Below are 19,352 nucleotides of genomic sequence, written 5' to 3' on the forward strand. Positions count from 1 at the left end.
TCCTTAGTAACACATAACTTTTCTAGACTTAATTACAAAGAACTGAAAAATCTAAATAGACCAATCAATAGTAAGAGAAATAAAACAATCATAAAAAAACCAGAGTGGGGAGGGGTATATCAGTGGAAGGAAAGGTAAGGGTCAAGAAACATGTATGAAGGACCCATGGACAAAGACAACAAAGACAACGGGGCAGGGGAGGATTGGAAGTGGAAGATAGGGAGCGAGTAGGGCAGGAGAGAGTATTGGGGGGAAAATGGGGACAAGTGTAATTGAACAACAATAATTTTTTTAAACCTTCCCAAAAGTAAAACTATAAGACGTCTTCAATATTGAAATATTACTATATTAAACATTCAAAGAATATTTAATATTTATCCTTTTCAAAATCTTCTAAAAAATTGAAGAAGAACCAATACTTCCTAAGTCATTTTATGTAGCTAATATTACCCCAATACCAAAACCTGCCAAGGAGAGAACACACATGCAAAAATTACAGACCAATATTCTTGATAAATGTTGATGTAGAAACCCTAAATAAAATACAAGCAAATTTAATAGAAACATACATTTAAAAGATAATATATTATGATTAAATGGGTTCATTCCAGGGATGCAAGGACAGTTTGACATATGCAAAATGATTAATGTAATATACCACATAAACTAAATAAAAGATAAAAATCATAAGAACATATCAACAGATACAGAAAAAAAGAGTATTTAACAAGATACAACACCCACTTACGATTAAAAACACTCAATTAAATGTGTAGAATGAAAGCACCTCAACATAATAACGCTGATATATGATAAACCCTCAATTAATATCATACTCAATGTTAAAAAATTGAAAGCTTTTACTCTAAAATCAAGAGCAAGACAGGAATACCCAGTCTCACCAGAGAAAAAAGGAACCCTAGTACACTGTTGGGAATGCAGAATGGTGCAGCCACTGTGGAAAACAGTATGGAATTCCCTAAAAAAACCCCTAAAGATGGAACTGCCTTTCAACCCAGCAATCTCATTGCTGAGACTATACCTTAAAAATCTTGAATCACTAATTCAAAAGAACCTATACACTTTAATGTTCATAGCAACCTTATTTAAAATAGCCAGGTGCCGGAAACAGCCTAAGTACCTATCAGTAAATTAGAAGATTAAAAAACTGTGGTACATGTACACAATAGAATACTACACATCAGAAGGAAAGAAGGAACTCCTGAACTTCTTGACAGCATGGATGGAACTGGATAGCATTATGCTAAGTGAAATAAGCCTGGCAATGAAAGACAAATACCATATGATCTCACCTATAGGTGGAACCTAATGAACAAAACAAATCAGCAAAATGGAGCCATAGACTTGGAAATACAGAACAAACTGACAGTGACCAGAAAGGAGTGGGGAGGGGTATAATGGGGGAAAGAAAGAGAAAGGGCAAGCTAAAGAATATGAATAGAGGACTCACAGGGATGGAGAATGAGGGGGTTGAATGTGGAAGTAGTGGGGAAAGGAGTAAGGGTGAACAATGGGGAAAAGTGTGGGACAACTGTATCTGAACAAGAAGAAGTAAAAAAAAGAAAAGAAAAGAAAAGAAAAGAAAAAAATTAAAAAAAATAAATTGAACACATTGAGCATGCAAAAAAAAATAATTTAAAAAAATTAAAAATAGACCACATGGCAGGTCAGAAAATAAGCCTCGACAATGCAAGGAAATTGAAATCATATAAGCATGTGCTCAGATCACAATGACTTTGAAACTAGAAACCAGCCTCAAGAGAAAAATTCAAAAACTTTCAAATTCATGGAGACTGAATAAGATGCTATTAAATAATGAATGGGTTAACAATGAGATAAAAGAAGAAATCAAAATGTTTCTGGAAATAAATGAAAATAAACACAGGACAGCCCAAAACCTATGGGACTCAGTGGAGGCAGTCCTGACAGGGAAGGCCATGGAAATGCAGGCTTACCTAAAAAACACACACACAAAAAATCAAATAAACAACCTAGCCCTACATGTACGAGAACTAGAGGAACAACAACCAACAAAGCCCAAAATGAGTAGGAGGAAAGAAATAATCAAGATCAGAGCAGAATTAAATGACATTGAGACTAAGAGAACAATTCAAAGGATCAACCAATCCAGAAGCTGGTTTTTGAAAAGATAAACAAAATCAACAAGCCTTTAAGCAGACTCATCTAGAAAAAAAAAGAGAGAGGATCCAAATAAATAAAATCAGAAATGAAAGAGAAGAAATTACAACCGATACCAAATAAATACAAAGGATTAAAAGAAATGCCCATGAAAAACTATATGCCCCAAAATTTGAAAACTTGGGCAACATGGATAAATTTTTAGAAACATATAATCTTCCAAATGAAATAAAAAAAGCAGAAAATCTGAACAGATCAATCACAATTAATGAACTTGAAGCAAACCCCCAAACACAAAAGCCCTGGATTAGATGGGTTCATGGGTGATTTTATCAAACATTTAACAAATAGGTAACTCTTATCCTTCTCAAATTATTCCAAGAATTCAAGAAGAGGGTCTACTCCCTAACTCTTTTATGAGGCCAGTAGTATCCTAATGCCAAGCCAGATAAAGCCACAACAAAGAAAGAAAACTACAGGTCAATATCATTGATGAACATAGGTTCTAAAATCCTCAACAAAATATTGGCAAACCAGATCCAGCAATACGTTAAAAGGATCATACACCATGATCAAGTGGGATTCATCCCAGGGATGCAAGGATTGTATAATATTCACAAATCAATAAACATATACACATAAACATGATCATATCAGTAGGTGTGGTAAAAAGTATTGATAAAGAACAATACCCATTTATGATAAAAAATGCTGAGCAAAGGGAATAGAGGGAACATACCTCAACATAATAAAGGTCATATATGAGAAACCTACACCCAACGTCATACTCAAAGGGTAAAAATTAAAAACTTCCCCACTAATCAGGAACATGACAAGGATGTCCACTTTTACCACTTTTATTCAAAATAGTATTGGAAGTTCTCACTACAGCATCCTGACAAGAAAAAGAAATAAAAACATGCCAACTGGAAAAAAAAAAAAAAAACAGTTTGTCAATGATACCTCAGACAAAGGTTTTACCTCCAAAATATATAAAGAATGTTTATGACTCAACACAAGATAGACAAACCAATTAAAAAATGGGTAAAGGACCTGAATAGATACATCTCCAAGGAGGGTATACAGAGGGCCTAAAGGCATATGAAGGGATGTTCAACATCACTAGCCATGAGAGAAATGCAAATTAAAAGCACAATGAGGTACCACCTCACACAGGTCAGAATGCCCATCATTAGCAAATCAACAAACAGCAAATGCTGGGAAGGATGTGAAGAAAAGGGAATGCAGACTGGTGCAGCCACTGTGGAAAACACTGGAATTTCCTTAAAAAACTAAAATCAGAACTTCTTTTGATCCAGCAATTTCACTGCTGGGATTATACCGTAAGAACCCTGAATCACTAATTCAAAAGAACCTATGTGCCCCTATTTTCACAGTAACATTATTTACAATAGCCAACAGGTAGAAACAGCCTAAGTGCCTCTCAGTAAATGAGTGGATCAAAAAGCTATGGTACATTTACATAATGGAATACTATACAACAGAAAGAAAGAAAGTACTCTTATCCTTCACATCAGCATTGATGGAACTGAAGAACATTATGCTAAATGAAAGAAGCCAGGTGATGAAAGACAAATATCATATGATCTCACCTATATGAGGAACCTAATAAACAAAACAAACAAAGGGGCAAAATAGAACCAGAAGAAAGGAAAGAAGGAACAAACTGACAGGGGCAAGAGTAGTGAGGAAGGGGACAAGGGGTGAAAGATGTGGAAGGGCCTAGTTAAAGAACAAGTATAAATGATTTGTAGACATTAACAACAGGGTGGGAATTGAATGTGAAAGCAGGAGTATGTGAGGCAGGGGGGAGCAATGGGAAAAATTGGGGCAATTGCAATAGAAGAACAATAAAAAGTTAAATAAATTGTTAGGCCCTCATTCAGCCTTTGATTCTTGTATTTCAGTCCATATGCCTGAGTCTCTATTGTTATTGTTATTGTTATTGTTACTGAGTCTCTTTTTCATTGAGGGCACTGCCTCTTATTACCTGTTCTGAATGCACCCTTGTATATGCCTGCCACAGACAACCAGATAAGCTGGAGCTAGGAACATCCTTTCCTTCAAGTTAGTTCAACAATTGCTGCATAACACTAACAAGAAGCATATCTAACTTTATTTAAGTATCAAAGACCACACTCATAATAATCAGAAATATCTGATACTGCATTTTCAAATAAACAAACAGAAAGAAACCAAAGGGGAGTAGGGGAGAGTGATGGGAGGAAGTGGAGGCAACTGCACTTAAACAGCAATAAAAAAGAAAAACATTGAAAAAACAGCATTGAACTGTAACATATGAGCAGATAGCTACAAAATAAAAAAAAACAGACTGGTACAGATAGTAGAAATGAGGACCCTGACTCTAGCGATTCCCTAGGCCCTCTTTTCTCCCCTAGCTCTTCAACTACTTTCTCTTTTGAGATGATTTAGTTTAATATTTTGACATTTCAGATGAGTAAATTGAAGACCAAGAATGTGACATGATCTTCCGAAAATGGTCATATAGACCCAACTGGTTAAAATCTGAATATCCAGAAAAGAGAAGGAAAGGGGTTGGTGCAGACCCCAATGTTACCACTTTTTTATGTGTGTGTGAAAAATGTAGGGTGATTTTTATTGTTCATTGACTAAGGAAAAAGAAAGCATGGTTGACTTCCAGTCAGGATAGTGATGAACGGAAACATGGCTTACCTCCTCCACCACCACATCAAAATTGCAAACAAACTATAGAAGAACCATCATTCAGGACCATCAGAAATTGAGGTGAATGGAAGTCCTACAATTATGGAATTAAAGAATAAAACAACTAGGGAATTTGAAAACACACACACACACACAAACACACAACAAGACTGGTAGGAGGGGTGGAGATGCAAAATGGGCTGGTTTCAAACCCATATATGGTAGTAAAAATCAGGAGGGATATTACAGGAGTAAGGGGTCCAAGCCTCACAATATGTTCCCTAGACAAGGGTTCCAGTGCCAGGAAGATAAGTCCCCATAACTTCTGGCTGTAAAAAGCAATAATAATTGAGAATGTGGAAGACAGAAACTGCCAAAGTCTCAGGAAATTTCTCAGAAAGGACCCACACACAAACTTACATGGACTCACTTCCTCTGGGCTCCAGCATGAAGGCAGCAGACTGAAAGACATCAGAGATATATAATAAGGAACTTAATTGTTTGTCATCAGGGTGAGAGCTAGGGGCAGCTTTCTCCCAGACAGAAATGCTGGCAGAGACCATTGTTCCTTTTCTGAGCACTCCCCCAACAGAGCTACAGAGCTGGCAGGTGGTACCATGTCTGAGAGTCCACCAACCAGGCTCACACCATTTACCCCACCCTAGTGACCCTCTGAGGTCCTGGCTCATCCCAACATTTGGGCCCACCCAGGCTGTTCCCAGTGGTTTTCCAATATAAATGACTTGTTTTGGCCTATGCTTCAGATTTTCCTAAATCCTCTTAAACAAGGAGAATCTGGTTTCAGTGAGCCCTGCTCTTCTTGCAAAGTTGTTTCAGGACTGGCACTGGCAGCAGCAGTCCTTGGAACACAACTTGACCCTTGACCTCACCTGGGCACCTCCAAGCTCAGCATATATAACAGGCATCTGAAGATTACCCTCTTTGTAGCTTATGCTGTGAGATCCCAGACAGAACACAGTTGGCGGCTGACCTTAGATGTGCCAGCAGTAATCAAAGCTCAACTTCAACATGAGGGTGTACACACCCCAAATGGCTGGCACATCTTGAGTACTTTGCTTGGGTAATAGGAGAAGCTATGCCACTGAACTCTACAGAACACCTAGTACACTTCGTCACTTTACCAAGCCTAAAGGTATAGCAGTTCTACCTAATACATAGAAACAAACACAGAGAGGCTGCCAACATGAAGAGAAAAAGAAATGTGACCTAAATGAAAGAACAGAACCAAACTCCAGGAAAACAACTAAAAAAAATATAGATAAACAATCTACCATATGGACAGTTCAAAACATTGGCTATAAGGATGCTCAAGGAACTTAGTGAGGACCTCAACAGCATAAAAAAAGATCCAGTCAGAAATGAATGATACACTAATTGAAATAAAGAACAATTTATAAGATATCAACAGTAGAGTGGATGAAGCCAATAATCAGATCAGTTATTTGAAATAAAAGGAGGCAAAAAAAATCATTCAACCAGGACAGCAAGAAAAGAAACAATAAAACGAAAAAGAAAAGAAAAGAAAAGAAAAGAAATGAAGACAGTGTAAGGAGCTTCCAGGACAACTTCAAGTATATTAATGTTTGCATCATGGTGGTGCTGAAAGAAAAAAAAAGAGAGAGAGCTAGAAATTAGAGACCTATTGAAAAAATAATGGCAGAAAACTTCCCTACCTTAGTAAAGGAAGTCGATATAAAAGTCCAGGAAGCACAGAGTCCAAAACAAGATGAACCAAAGAGGCCCACACCGACACACCATAACTAAAATGCCAAAGGTTAAAGACAAAGTGAAAATCTTAAAAGCAGCAAGACAAAAGCAGTTACGTACAAGAGAGCTTCCATAAGACTGTGAAGTGATTTATCAAAAGAAACTTTGAAGGTTAGAAGGATTGGCATGAAATATTCAAAGATGAAAAGCAAAGACCTACAATTAAGATTATTCTATCCTGCAGAGAGGGCTATCATTTAGAATCAGAGGACAGATAAAGAGCTTCCTGGATAAGAAGAAGCTAAGGTAGGTCATCATCACCAAACCAATATTATATAAAATGTTAAAGGGTCTTCTTTAAGAAGATAAAAAATATGATCAAAAATGGCAATGAATATCTATCAACAGTTCAATCTAAATGACAAAATAAACAAACAAGCAGAACAGAAACAGAAACAGAGATACAGAAAACATTTTGATGGTTATCAGATGGGAGGTGGGTCAGGCAGATGGGTGAAAAATGTGAAGGAATTAAGAAGGACAAATTGGTTGTCACAGAATAGTCATGGGGTCATAAAGTACAGTATAGGGAATATAGTAGCCAAAGAACATATATGCATGACCCATGGACATAGACAATGGTATGGTGATTGCCTGAGGGAGTTGGCAGGGGTGGAGACTGGGTAGAGGGAGGCAAAGGGGAAAAACTGAAACAACTGTAATAGCATAAACAATAAAATATAATTAAAAATAAAGCATGGTTGATTTTGTATAATATATTCATTTGACTACATAATGAAAATCCGATCACTTCTAAGTCCCTTTAAAACCTAAATTTTTTTGTGTGAAAACTGACATACCTTGCACTAAAATGAAGAGTGATCTCACAGCTTTGAGTGATATATTTAAAACACCTTATATAACTTTTAGCACTTACCAATGCTATTTTTTGGGGGGGGGTTAGATATCCACAGCTAAACATCATAAATTAATTCCACACAGAAGTTCAATATTTTATTGTAAATTGACAGGTACAAGAAAGCAAAACAAGTCACATGGTTGTGATGAAAATCAGCTAAATTAAATAAGCATTATTATTTTGATATTTCTTTGGCTTTTGTGTCTAACATCTACACACCATTCATCTGAATATTTTCATTGGTACATTCTTCTGAGTTTCTTTTGAAGGTGTTTCTTTCTACTTCCATCTACCATCTTAGTCTTTCAGAGTGTAAAGTTGCTCTAAGTGTTAAGCCTGAGATAAGTACTTTGAAGTTCACTGAAAAATACCAGGTGCTCTGTGGAAGATGTGAGTGGTTTAGAGAGATGTAGCTGTATTTGTGGCACATGGTAATTGCACCAGCCACAGAGAGGTAAAGCTTCACATCTGGAGACACACAAATTTTACAGAGTCTTTGTGAGTTGCCAACAGGTCCCTGAGTCTCCTGAACCAACTGAAGTAAAGCATAGTTTCAGCATCAAGCGCAAGCATTCCATCACTACTATGAAGAAAATGATATCCATTTGAGAAGGGGCCTAGATTATCCCAGCATGAGGCATCTATGCTTAGACTTCATGTGTGGGATTCTAATCTCAGCTCCCCAAAATGGTTTGCTTTTACCAGAGGTATCTACATCGAATGTTCAAAAAAAGTCCATCAGGCTCAGTTATTCAAAATCTGTTTTTACCAACCACAACTTTTCTGTCATCTAAAATAAACAGTGTCTTGTCATTTTTGAAATTGATCTGAAAGTGTTGAATCTGTACTTCTGCCACTTTGGGACCAATGTATAATCCACCTGTGACCTGTCATTTAGAGTTGCATGCATATATTGTCTTATTCTGAGTGAGTTGTAGAAACAGAGATGAGTCCACTCTGAAGTGTATTTCTTTGGCAAACAAAAGGAATAAAAATTCTGACTCTTTCCAGGTGATGCCCATCTTTTGTTAGATGCAACTGATTCATTCTTGTTGTTGAAAAACACATCACTTTAAGAATCCAAATTGTAAAAGAAAAATTCACAAAGAGGATGAAGAGTAAAATAAGAAGAGGCAACACTTTCTCCAGTCATAAATGACAATTTTGTAGACTTACTGCTTTTCTGTCCTCTCTATGCAGATGTCTTCTGTGGTTGTAGTGTACTGTTCATGTACCATCTGCTGTACTTTCTGGAGTCTGGGGACACAAATGGCCACTGCATTCCCCTTCATTCTATACAGATGGCCATAGTGTTCTCTTTAGACAGCATGGGCCTTGGCCCATCCTCTTTCCTTGGCAAACAAAGCAATAACTCTGCTTCTGAAAGGGGTAGCACCTCTACTGAGATGCAGGTGCCCACAACCCTACTGGGGTTTTAGGTGCCACTGACTCAGGGGCCAAAGAAAGGGGAACAGAGACCTTCATGGAACTCACTCACACTCCCAGTGCTGCTACTTTTTGATACTACAGTTCTGAGTAAAAAAAAAATTAACTTGTCCCTGAGCATTCATTTTCCTACATTAAAAAAAATTATAATGATTTCTATCAAGCAGTCCTATGAAGATTAAAGAAAACAAAACATGAAAAGTGTATAATGTGTTCCTGACTCTGAAGAGTTGCTCCATAAAAAAACTGAAAATGGAACTGCCTTTTGATCCAGTGATTCCCCTGATGGGACTATACCCTAAGAATCCCAAAATGTCAATTCAAAAAAACCCATGCACCCCAATGTTCATAGCAGCACAATTTACAATAGCCAAGTGTTGGAAGCAACCTAAATTCCCATCAGTAGATGATTGGATCCAAAAATTATGGTACATTTACACTATGGAATCCTATGCAGCAGAAAGAAAAGAAGAACTACTACACTTTGTGACAGCATGGATGGAACTCGAGAGCATTATGCTAAGCGAAATAAGCCAGGGGGCGAAAGACAAATACTATATGATCTCACCTATAAGCAGAACCTAACCAACAATACAAAGATGCAAGGAAAATAAGACCAATAACTCTGAAATAAAAAGAAACCAACAGAGACAAGGGGGGGGGGCAGGGGAAAAGGAAGGGAAGGGGAAAGTCAAGGAACATATAGCAAGGTTCATGGACAAAACCAAAAGGGAAGAGTTGAGGGAGGGAGGGAGAGAGGGGGCAAGGGAAAGTGGTGGGGTGTAGGCAGAGACAAATATATTTGAAAAAATAAATTAAAAAATTATAACTGATTCTAAAAATAAAAGATAGGCAGAATATAAAATTGATGTATAGAAATAATAGCTTATATATAGATATATATATATAAACAACATCTAGTTAGAAGTTATAATGAAAGACAAATCTCATTTATAATATCAACAATAATATATTTAGGAGTAATATCAAGAAATGTAAAAAACCTTTTTGAAAAAAACTTTAAAACATTATGGAAAGACACAAAAGTAAATGAACAAATGGAATAAAGCTCTTTGTTATTGGTTTGATAGAGTTAAGATTATAATTAAAATTAAAAGTTCTTTTAATTTTGCATGATTGTTTTCTATACAAATCTTAGAATCAACTTGTTTACTTTCTGGGAAAAAGAAAATATTAACTATGGATCATACTATGTAGGTCTGTTTTCTTTTACTTTTGAGTTTCTAAAATTCATGTATATTTATGATATAGTTGTAGTTTATTTATTTTTATTGCTGTATAACTTCCCATTTGTGTGAATTGTCCATGATATAATAAGCATTCTATTATTAAGGGTAGTTTGTATGGTTTCCAATGTGAGGCTATTTCATATAATTTTTCCATGCACATGATTATATATTTATTTTGGTGAACATATCTATAAATTTTTCTTGGGCTCTGTCTATACAGAGAATTGCTGGTAATGGTGTATACATATATTTGGCATTTAGTACATAATGCTAAAGAGTTTGCTCCAAAGTGTTTGTCCATATTTACTGTGCCATCCACAGTATATGAGAGTTCTGTTACCTCCTTAGCAATTTCTGCCATTTTGTCATTTTAATTTTAGTCATTCTGGTGGGAATGTAGTGAAATCACATTGTGGTTTTAATTTGCATTTCCTTGATGACTACAGCTGTTATTAGCCCTTTGAAAATATTTTTTTATGAAGACTACTGAAGTCCTTCAACCATTTTTTTTATTGGATTTCTTTTCTCATTCTTTTGGATAATTCCTTTACATATTCTGGAAATGAGACTTGGAGAATGTAGATAGTGTGTATCTTCTTTCATTCCATAGCTTGGCATTTTACTTTATTAATGGTGCCTTTAGATGACCAGAAATTCTTAACCTATGCAGCTTAATATATCAAGTTATTTCTTTATGGTTAGCAGTTTTGTGGAATGTTCAAATTATCTTTGTCTACTCCCATGTTGCTTTTTAAGAGATTTATTGTTTTTCCTTTCATTTTTAGATCTGAAATACACCAGTATTTATTGTTGTATAAGTAAAAAAAAAAAGAGTTGCTCCATAAATATTAAGAAGACTTATCATTCCAAAGGCAAGGAAGTGTATTGGTTGGGAAAAGACTTTGAAGCTTTTTTCCCTGAATTCAATCATTATTTCTACCACTTTCCTTAAGCATAGTCTTGGATGATGTACTTAACCTCCCAGTTCTTCAGTGTTCTCCTTTGTAAAATGGGGACAACAGAAGTGCTGTGGGGATGGAGTGTATAGTGGAGAGCATGGTGCTCCTGGATCTGAGGGTTACTGTCCCAGGCCATCTGAGGAGGGAGCAGGGCTCTAAATCCTGCAGAGTCTATCCCGGGGTTGTCATGGATGAGGGGAATAAACATGAGTCGTTGCAAACACTTCTGTGTTTGCCAGGAGAGGGGCCAGGGCACTTCCCTCTAGTGGAGAAGCCCCCCAAGTCCCTTTTTTCCAAAGGCTTTTTGTTTTTTTGGAAAAAACTATATTTTCAGGGGAGAGATTAACATGTCACCAGTAATCCCACCAAGAACGTATCCTTTTATTTTTTTTTATTTTCAAGCTTAACTTTATTATTTTTTTATAGTTAGTTTTCTTTCTTTCTTTCTTTATTTTTAAATACATTTGTCTCTGCCTCCCCCCCACCACTTTCCCTTGCCCCCTCCCTCTTTCCCTCCCTCAGCTCTTCCCCTTTGGTTTTGTCCATGAGTTCTTGCTATATGTTCCTTGACTTTTCCCTTCCCTTCCCTTTCCCTGCCCGCCCCTCCCTCCTTCCCTCTTGTCTCTGTTGATTTCTTTTCCTTTCAGTGTTGCTGGTCATATTTTCCTTGCATCTTTGTATTGTTGGTTAGGTTCCGCTTATAGGTGAGATCATATGGTATTTGTCTTTCACCCCCTCGCTTATTTCGCTTAGCATAAAGGCTTTTACTTAAAGAGTTATCAGTGGGGCTAGATAATAGGAATGTACATCCTATCTCATTACATCAGTATGCTAATGTTTACAAAGAATAGATGATGTTTTAAAGAAAACAAATGACAGGAACACATCGATTTACATGGGTCCGAGAGGAGACTAGTAAACTTGAGAGTGTAAATATGAAAGCACCAAAGGGTTTAAGGTTAGGGTCTGTGAATAATGTAAATTTCCTTCCTAGCATGAGCTGGCTATCATAACTTTTAAGGGAGGAAAAAAAAAGCATATTTTAGAGAATTTACTTTTGGGACTGATTTCCCCTGGGAACTGACAGATCCAGTTTAGGACTGTCTCCAGTATTGTTTCAAACCTGAGGCAGGCAGGGGGAGGGAGCTTCCAAGAGGTGAGGAGACTTCTTTCAGATAAAATGAGGACTCTGGCCATGTCCAAGCCAAGCTGAGGGTTGTGGGTCTTTTTACCCTTTCTCTGTGTCCCCCAAGTCCTAGTCTGCTGCCCATACCAGCCATGTCTGTCTTAGGTCTTCTCTCCTCCTGAGAGATCTTACCCGTCTTTCACAGCTGATCATCACAGGGCCAAGCAGGGTGATGTGAGGGAGGCAGGGGCTGTGCCCCTGCCAGGGGGACATGGTTTGTCTCTTCAGTGGCCTCTTTGATTATTTCCAGCCTTAGGGCCCTCTCGCCTGTTGGCAGGGCTACAGTTCCTGAAAACAGACAGAGCATTTCCCAACACAGAAGAACCCTATTCAAAGAATTTTTGTGAGCATTATATTAGTTTACACATATAGAGCAGAGAGAATAATAAACAGTCATTATTATTTCAAATTTTTCACATGTGTTTTTGTATTGGAAATGTCTTTCTTTGTGCATGTCTAGTTTTACACATACCTCACATTTTTGTCACATGTAGGTCAGTAGAACTGGAAATACTGTAAATCAGTCATCTTCTTTTAGTCTAGGTGCCCAAGGTCACACTGGAACATCCTGTGTAATTTTTCACGCCCTGGTGAATTTTATACCACCTCTAATGCAGGGCTTTTGGACCCCTATTCTTTCTTACTCTTCTTATTTTCCTGCATTGTGGTTATTTCAACTTGTTTTTATTGAGGGGTGGTCATAAGGGCAACAAAATACTACTTGGTCAGCATTCCCTGTGTCAGTCCCCAAAAAATCACTGACAATTTCTGGAATCATTTTCATCAATGCTATGTAGTGAGCCTGAAGACTTCTTGTGGAGACATAAATAGCTATCTTACAACTTAAGAGAGCACATATATCATTATTGATTTCTAGTATGAAGCTTGGCATATTTGTTAATTTATGAATAAATGAATGAATAAATTATTTTACTCCTAAGAATCAAATGAGTGTCATAGAGATTGAGTACACTTCTTGTAACCCCACCAGAAGTCATTCTGTTTTTTAGATCAGTTTAGTGCTCCAGATTTATCTTCTCTTTTATTTCAAAATCCTTTATTCTTTAATCTTTCTGAGGTCTTTACCTTCAGATCTTCCTTAGAGCAGAACTCTCCCAAAATTATAGATATTATGTGAACTGAGTTACTGATCTTTCTGAACCTCATTCTTTGAGTAGTAAGATACAGCCTGGGGAAATTACAGCCCCTGGACAGTTAGCTTTAGTCATTAAGCAGACTTTCTGTTCATTTCAGTGTATCATACAAATATTATCAGTTTTTCTCTTTTGCTCTGAGGGAAAATAGTTAAAAGCAATGTATAAATGTAACACAGTGGGGTGAACGCCAACTCTTTGGTTCATTCTATCATGTTTGTGTCAGTTTTATCATTCTAGAAGAAGAGAAATAAGTATATATTTATCATTATATACTGTATATACTACTTATACTTATTTCTGTATATCTAATGTATTTTATCATAGTAAGCATAATAATTTAGAGGTATATAAATACTTTATATACTAAGTGTATTGTTATATATATATATGTGTAACAGAATCGCTATGATTTCACCTCTGCTCATATTGGCTACTTTTGATAACACCTTTTCTAACCATTTAATAATATTTTTCTTCTTGGAAAACAGTATTACATATAAATATGTCCATAATATAGAATATTAAGATGACATTTATACACATTATATATATATATACATAATAGTTTCTCTTATTTCCCTTCTTTTAGAGTGATATATTTATAAGAGGAACTGCCCAAATTAAAATTATCATCTGGAGGGCAGAAACCTTGTAGTATAAGCTTCCCCAGCTAGGTAAATGTTCTAAGAACACATCTGTATCAGAGTACCACCTGGCATTGTTGTGAGAGGTTGCATTTGTCTTCAGTGAATATTTTTTTGAAGAATCTTTCAGTGTGTTTTCCCATTTCATAATGGGTGATTTATGAGTGCACCTGTCCATGCTGCGCTTAGTGTTCAGCAGTTTTGTGTTTTGGGTTTTGTTTTTTTTTTTAACCAAAAACAGCATTACCCCCATGCACCAGCCTCTCTATTCACCCTATCTCTCCCTGATCAACTCTTTTGTTTCCCCAGGTGAAAAAAATTCTCAAAGAAAAATGTTTTTCCAGTGTGGAAGAGGTGAAAAAAAAATGACAAAATCACCAGAAGGTATAAAAATAGACAAGTTCAAAAACTGTTTTAAGCAGCAAAAAAAAGTTTTGATGTTTTGATAGGAAAGTACTCTGAAGGTGACTGAAGTTTAAACATGCAAGAATAAATTTTAAAAATTTTATAAAGAAATTCTGTTTGTTTTGGGTCCCCCCTCGTATGTGTATATGCATACATATTCAAGGAGTAATATGTACACACATATTCAGACCACAAATTCCAAAGTGGGATCAAAACAAACATTCTATCACCCAGGTTGTTTATGTAGTTTATCATCTAAGTAAAGACAAAATATTTATAAGAATAAAGCACAGCACTATTAATAATTTTTCTGGGACATCAGGCATTAATAAGAACTCATTTGGGCAAACCAGGATACACGATTGTATTGTGTCACTATATTTATATGTATTTTAAAAATAAACATTTATTTTCATAGATAATATACCTACATTATTTAAAAATCAAAATAATTCATAAATGGTATTGTAGAAGAGCACTTCTCCAAGCCAGCCCATACCCCTCCTTCTACCTCTCTCGAGCCCACATCCTCACAGTAGGAAACAACTTTCATTGGTATTTCCTACAATCCTGCAGTGTTTATTTATGCAAAACAAGTAAAATTAATATTCTTATAACTTTCTGGAGATCATGTCATATCACTGCAGAGATTTACTTTTGGTAAATTGCTTCATGCTATTTCATTGTGTATTTAATTTAACTGCTTTTTATTGAAAGCCTCATGGGGTGCTCTAGCCTTGCCATTACAAACTGAACGACGATGCATAACATATCTAACCATATGTTAATATTTGTCTCCCTTTACCCTTTACTACCCCTAACCCCTTCCCTTTGGTAACCAACATACTATTGTCTGTGTCTATGACTTTCAATTTTATATCCTACATATGAGTAAAATAATATGGTTTTCAGCTTTTTCCATTTATTTCACTTAGCATAATATTTTCAAGGTCCATCCATGTTGTTGAAAATGGCAGTATTTCATCATTCTTCATGGCTGAGCAATATTCCATAAAATATGTATACCACATATATTTTATGCATCTCATACTTTCCACAAGATGAGTGTGTGGAAAAAAGAAAATATTTAATAATTATATTTAATGGCTCTGGCCAGGTAGATAAGTTGGTTGTAGAATTGCCTCATACACCAAAAACCTGTGGGTTTAATTGCTGGTCCAGAAACATACAGGAGGCAACCAATCAATGTTTCTCTCTCACATCAATGTTTCTCTCTCCTTCTCTCTAAAATCAATAAATATATCTTCAGGTGAGGATTAAAAAATAATTATTATTATATTTAATGAATGAAGAACAGAATGGTTGTGATTTCCTTTCTTCTCATATTATTTAAGGTACTTTGTATAATATATTTTCAAACTTTTGAATCACATGTTTTTTTCTAGGAAAACAATATGACCTATAAATATTTCTATAATACAAATATGTATTTTATTTATTTTTTAAATTTCTTTATTTCTTTTTTAAAATTATTCAGATAAAATTGTCTCCATTTACCCGACAACACTTTCCCCTGACCCACCCACCCCAGCCTCCCCCCCTCAATCCTTACTCACCTTGGCTTCCTCCATGTCCTTCACACTAGTTCCATGATCTGACCCTGTGCCTTCCCCTCCTTCCTACTCACCTCCCTCCCTTCCTTACTTCCCTGTTGTTTTCTTCTTTCTTTCAATGTTGCTGGTCATATTTTCCTTGCTTGCTTGCTTGCTTTGCTTTGCTGATAAGTGGATTAGATTCCACTTATAGGTGAGATCATATTGTATTTGTCTTTCACCACCTGGCTTATTTCACTTAGCATAATGCTCTCCAGTTCCATCCATGCTGTAGTGAAGGAGAGTAGCTCTTTCTTTCTTTCTGCTGTGTAATATTCCATTGTATACATGTACTACAATCTGAGAAGGACAGGGGTTAGCTTTTCCTCAAATTTTTTGTAAAATTCTCCTGTGAAACTCTCTGGTCCAGGGTTTTTGTGTGCTGGGAGGTTTTTGTATTATTACTACAATTTCACCAGCTGTTATCAGTCTCTTCAGGCTTTCTGCTTCTTCACATTGAGTGTTGGAAGATTATATAATTCTAGAAATTTGTCCATTTCATCAAGGTTTTCAAATTTCTTGACATAGAATTGTTCATAGCAATTTCTTACAATCCTTTGTATCTCTGAGGTATCAGTTGTTATTTCCCCCCTTTCATTTCTGATATTATTTATTTGGGTCCTCTCCTTTTTATTGATGTCTGCTTAAAGGCTTGTGGATTTTGTTAATCTTTTTAAAGAACCAGATCTTGGATTCGTTGATCGTTTGAATTGTTCTTTTAGTTTCTATGTCATTCATTTCTGCTCTGATCTTGACTATTTACTTTCTTCTACTAGTTCTGAGCTGTGTTTGTTGTTGTTCCTCCAGTTCCTGAAGGTAGAGGGTGAAGTCATTTATTTGAAATGTTTCTGTCTTTTTTTAAGTAGGCCTTTTTTGCTATGAACTTCCCTCTCAGGATTGCCTTCGCTGTGTCCCATAGGTTGTGGACTGTTGTGTGTTCATTTTCATTTGTTTCCTGAAACTTTTTGATTTCTTCTTTGATCTCATTTCTGACCCATTCATTGTTTAATAGCATGCTATTCAGTTTTCATGAGTTTGAATGTTTTTGAGTTTTTTCCTTGAGGTTGGTTTCTAGTTTCAAGCCCTCGTGGTCTGAGAAAATGCTTGTTATGATTTTGATTTTCCTGAATTTGTAGTCTTGGTTTGTTTTTGCTTTTTTTTTTAAACCAATTTTTATTTATTTATTTTTATTTATATTTATTTCATTTTAAATTTTTTTCACATATATTTTTCTACATTTACCTGTAACCTCTTTCCCCTGCCATACCCACCTGCACCTTCCCCCTCAATCTTTCCCCACCTTAGCTCCATCCATATGTCCTTCACACCTGTTCCTTTTTCAGATCCTTCCCCTTCCCCTCCCCACTACCCACCTCCATCCCTCCTATTCTTGTAGGTTTCTTCTTTCTTTCAACGTTACTGGTCATATTTTCTTTGCCTGCTTGTTTTGCTGATTAGGTTCTACTTATAGGTAGATCATATGGTATTTGTCTTTCACCACGTGGCTTATTTCACTTAGCTTAATGCTTTCTAGTTCCATTCATACTGTAGAAAAGGGTAGTAATTTTTTTCTTATTTTCTGCTGACTAGTAATCCATTGTGTTAATGCACCATAGTTTTTTGATCCACTCATTTTCTGATGGGCACTTAAGTTGCTTCCAGAACTTGACTATTGTAAATTGTGCTGCTATGAACATTGGGGTGCATAGGTTTTCTTGAATTGGTATTTGGGATTCTTAGGGAATAATCTCAGCAGTGGAATTGCTGGGTTAAAAGGAAGTTCTATTTTTAGCTTTTTGAGGAAATTCCAAAGGGTTTTCCAAAGTGGCTGCACCAGTCTGCATTCTCACCAACAATGTACTAGATTACCCTTTTCTGCACAACCTCACCAGCACCCATTGTGTGTTGATTGATTGATTATGGCCATTCTGAACATGGTGAAGTGCTATCTCATTGTGGTTTTAATTTGCATTTCTCTGCTGGCTAGTGATAATGAGCAATCTTTCATAATATCTCTGAGCCTTGTGTATGTCTTCCTTGGAGAAGTGTCTGTTCAAGTCCTTTGCCCATTTTTTAATTTGATTGTTTGTCTTCCTGGAGTGGAGTCATGTGAGTTCTTTATATATTTTGGAGGTCAAACCTCTCTCTGAGGTATCATTGGCAAATATATTTTCCCATATGATTGGTTCCTTTTTCATTTACTGATGTTTTCTTTAGCCATGCAGAAGCTCCTTATTTTGATGAAGTCAATTCTTTATCCTTTCCTTTATGTCCCTTGCTCTAGGTGACATGTCAGTGAAAATATTGCTGCATGGGATATCTGAGAGTTTCCAGCCTATGTTCCCCTCTAGGACTTTAATGGTGTCATGACTTATATTTAAGTCTTTTATCCATTTTGATTTGTGTGTGTGTGTATATTGTGTAAGTCTGTGGTTGAATTTCAACTTTTTGCATGTACTTGTCCTGCTCCCCCAATGCCATTTGTTGAAGAGGCTATTTTTACTCCATTTTATGCTTCTGCACCATTTGTCACATATTAATTTAACATAGAGACATGGATTTATTTCTGAGCTCTCTATTCTGTTCCATTGATCTATGTATCTGTTCTTATTTGAGTACCAGATTGTTTTGATTACAGTGGCTTTGTAAGAAAGTTGATGTCAGGTATTGTGATTCCTCCTACTTTGTTCTTCTTTCTCAAAACTGCTGCAGCTTTTTGTGGTTGTTTATGGTTCTATATAAATTTTTGAAATATTTGTTCTATCTCTGTGAAATACGTCATCGGTATTTTAATCAAGATTGCATTGAATCTATAAGTTGCTTTGGGTAGTATGGACATTTTGATGATATTAATTCTTCCTTTCCATGAACACTGCATAGGCTTACATTTATTTGTGTCTCTCTTAATTTCTTTCTTCAGTGTTCTATAGTTTTCTGTGTATAGGTATTTTACCTCCTAGGTCAGGTTTATTCTTACCTAGTTTAGTTGTTGTTGTTGTTATTGCTATAGCAAAGGGGATTTTTTCCTGATTTCTAACTCTGATATTTCATTTTTGGAATACAAAAACACTTTCAATTTCTGAATATTGCTTTTGTATCCCACTGTGTTGCCAAATTTCCTTATTAGGTTAAGTAGCTTTTTTGAGGGCTCTATGGGGTTTTCCATGTACACTATCATG

At 36.0% G+C, this 19,352-nt stretch overlaps 1 pseudogene; it reads right to left on the bottom strand.

Annotated features, from left to right (window-relative positions):
• Positions 1 to 7,802: 7,802 nt before the first annotated feature.
• LOC129062080 (gamma-sarcoglycan-like) lies at positions 7,803 to 8,805 on the bottom strand (annotated as a pseudogene).
• Between the last annotated feature and the right edge of the window lie 10,547 nt (positions 8,806 to 19,352).

Source organism: Pteronotus mesoamericanus, unplaced genomic scaffold (genome assembly GCF_021234165.1).
Source record: "Pteronotus mesoamericanus isolate MK-2021 breed Mesoamerican mustached bat unplaced genomic scaffold, CSHL_Meso_final scaffold_705, whole genome shotgun sequence".
NCBI classification, from domain to species: domain Eukaryota; kingdom Metazoa; phylum Chordata; class Mammalia; order Chiroptera; family Mormoopidae; genus Pteronotus; species Pteronotus mesoamericanus.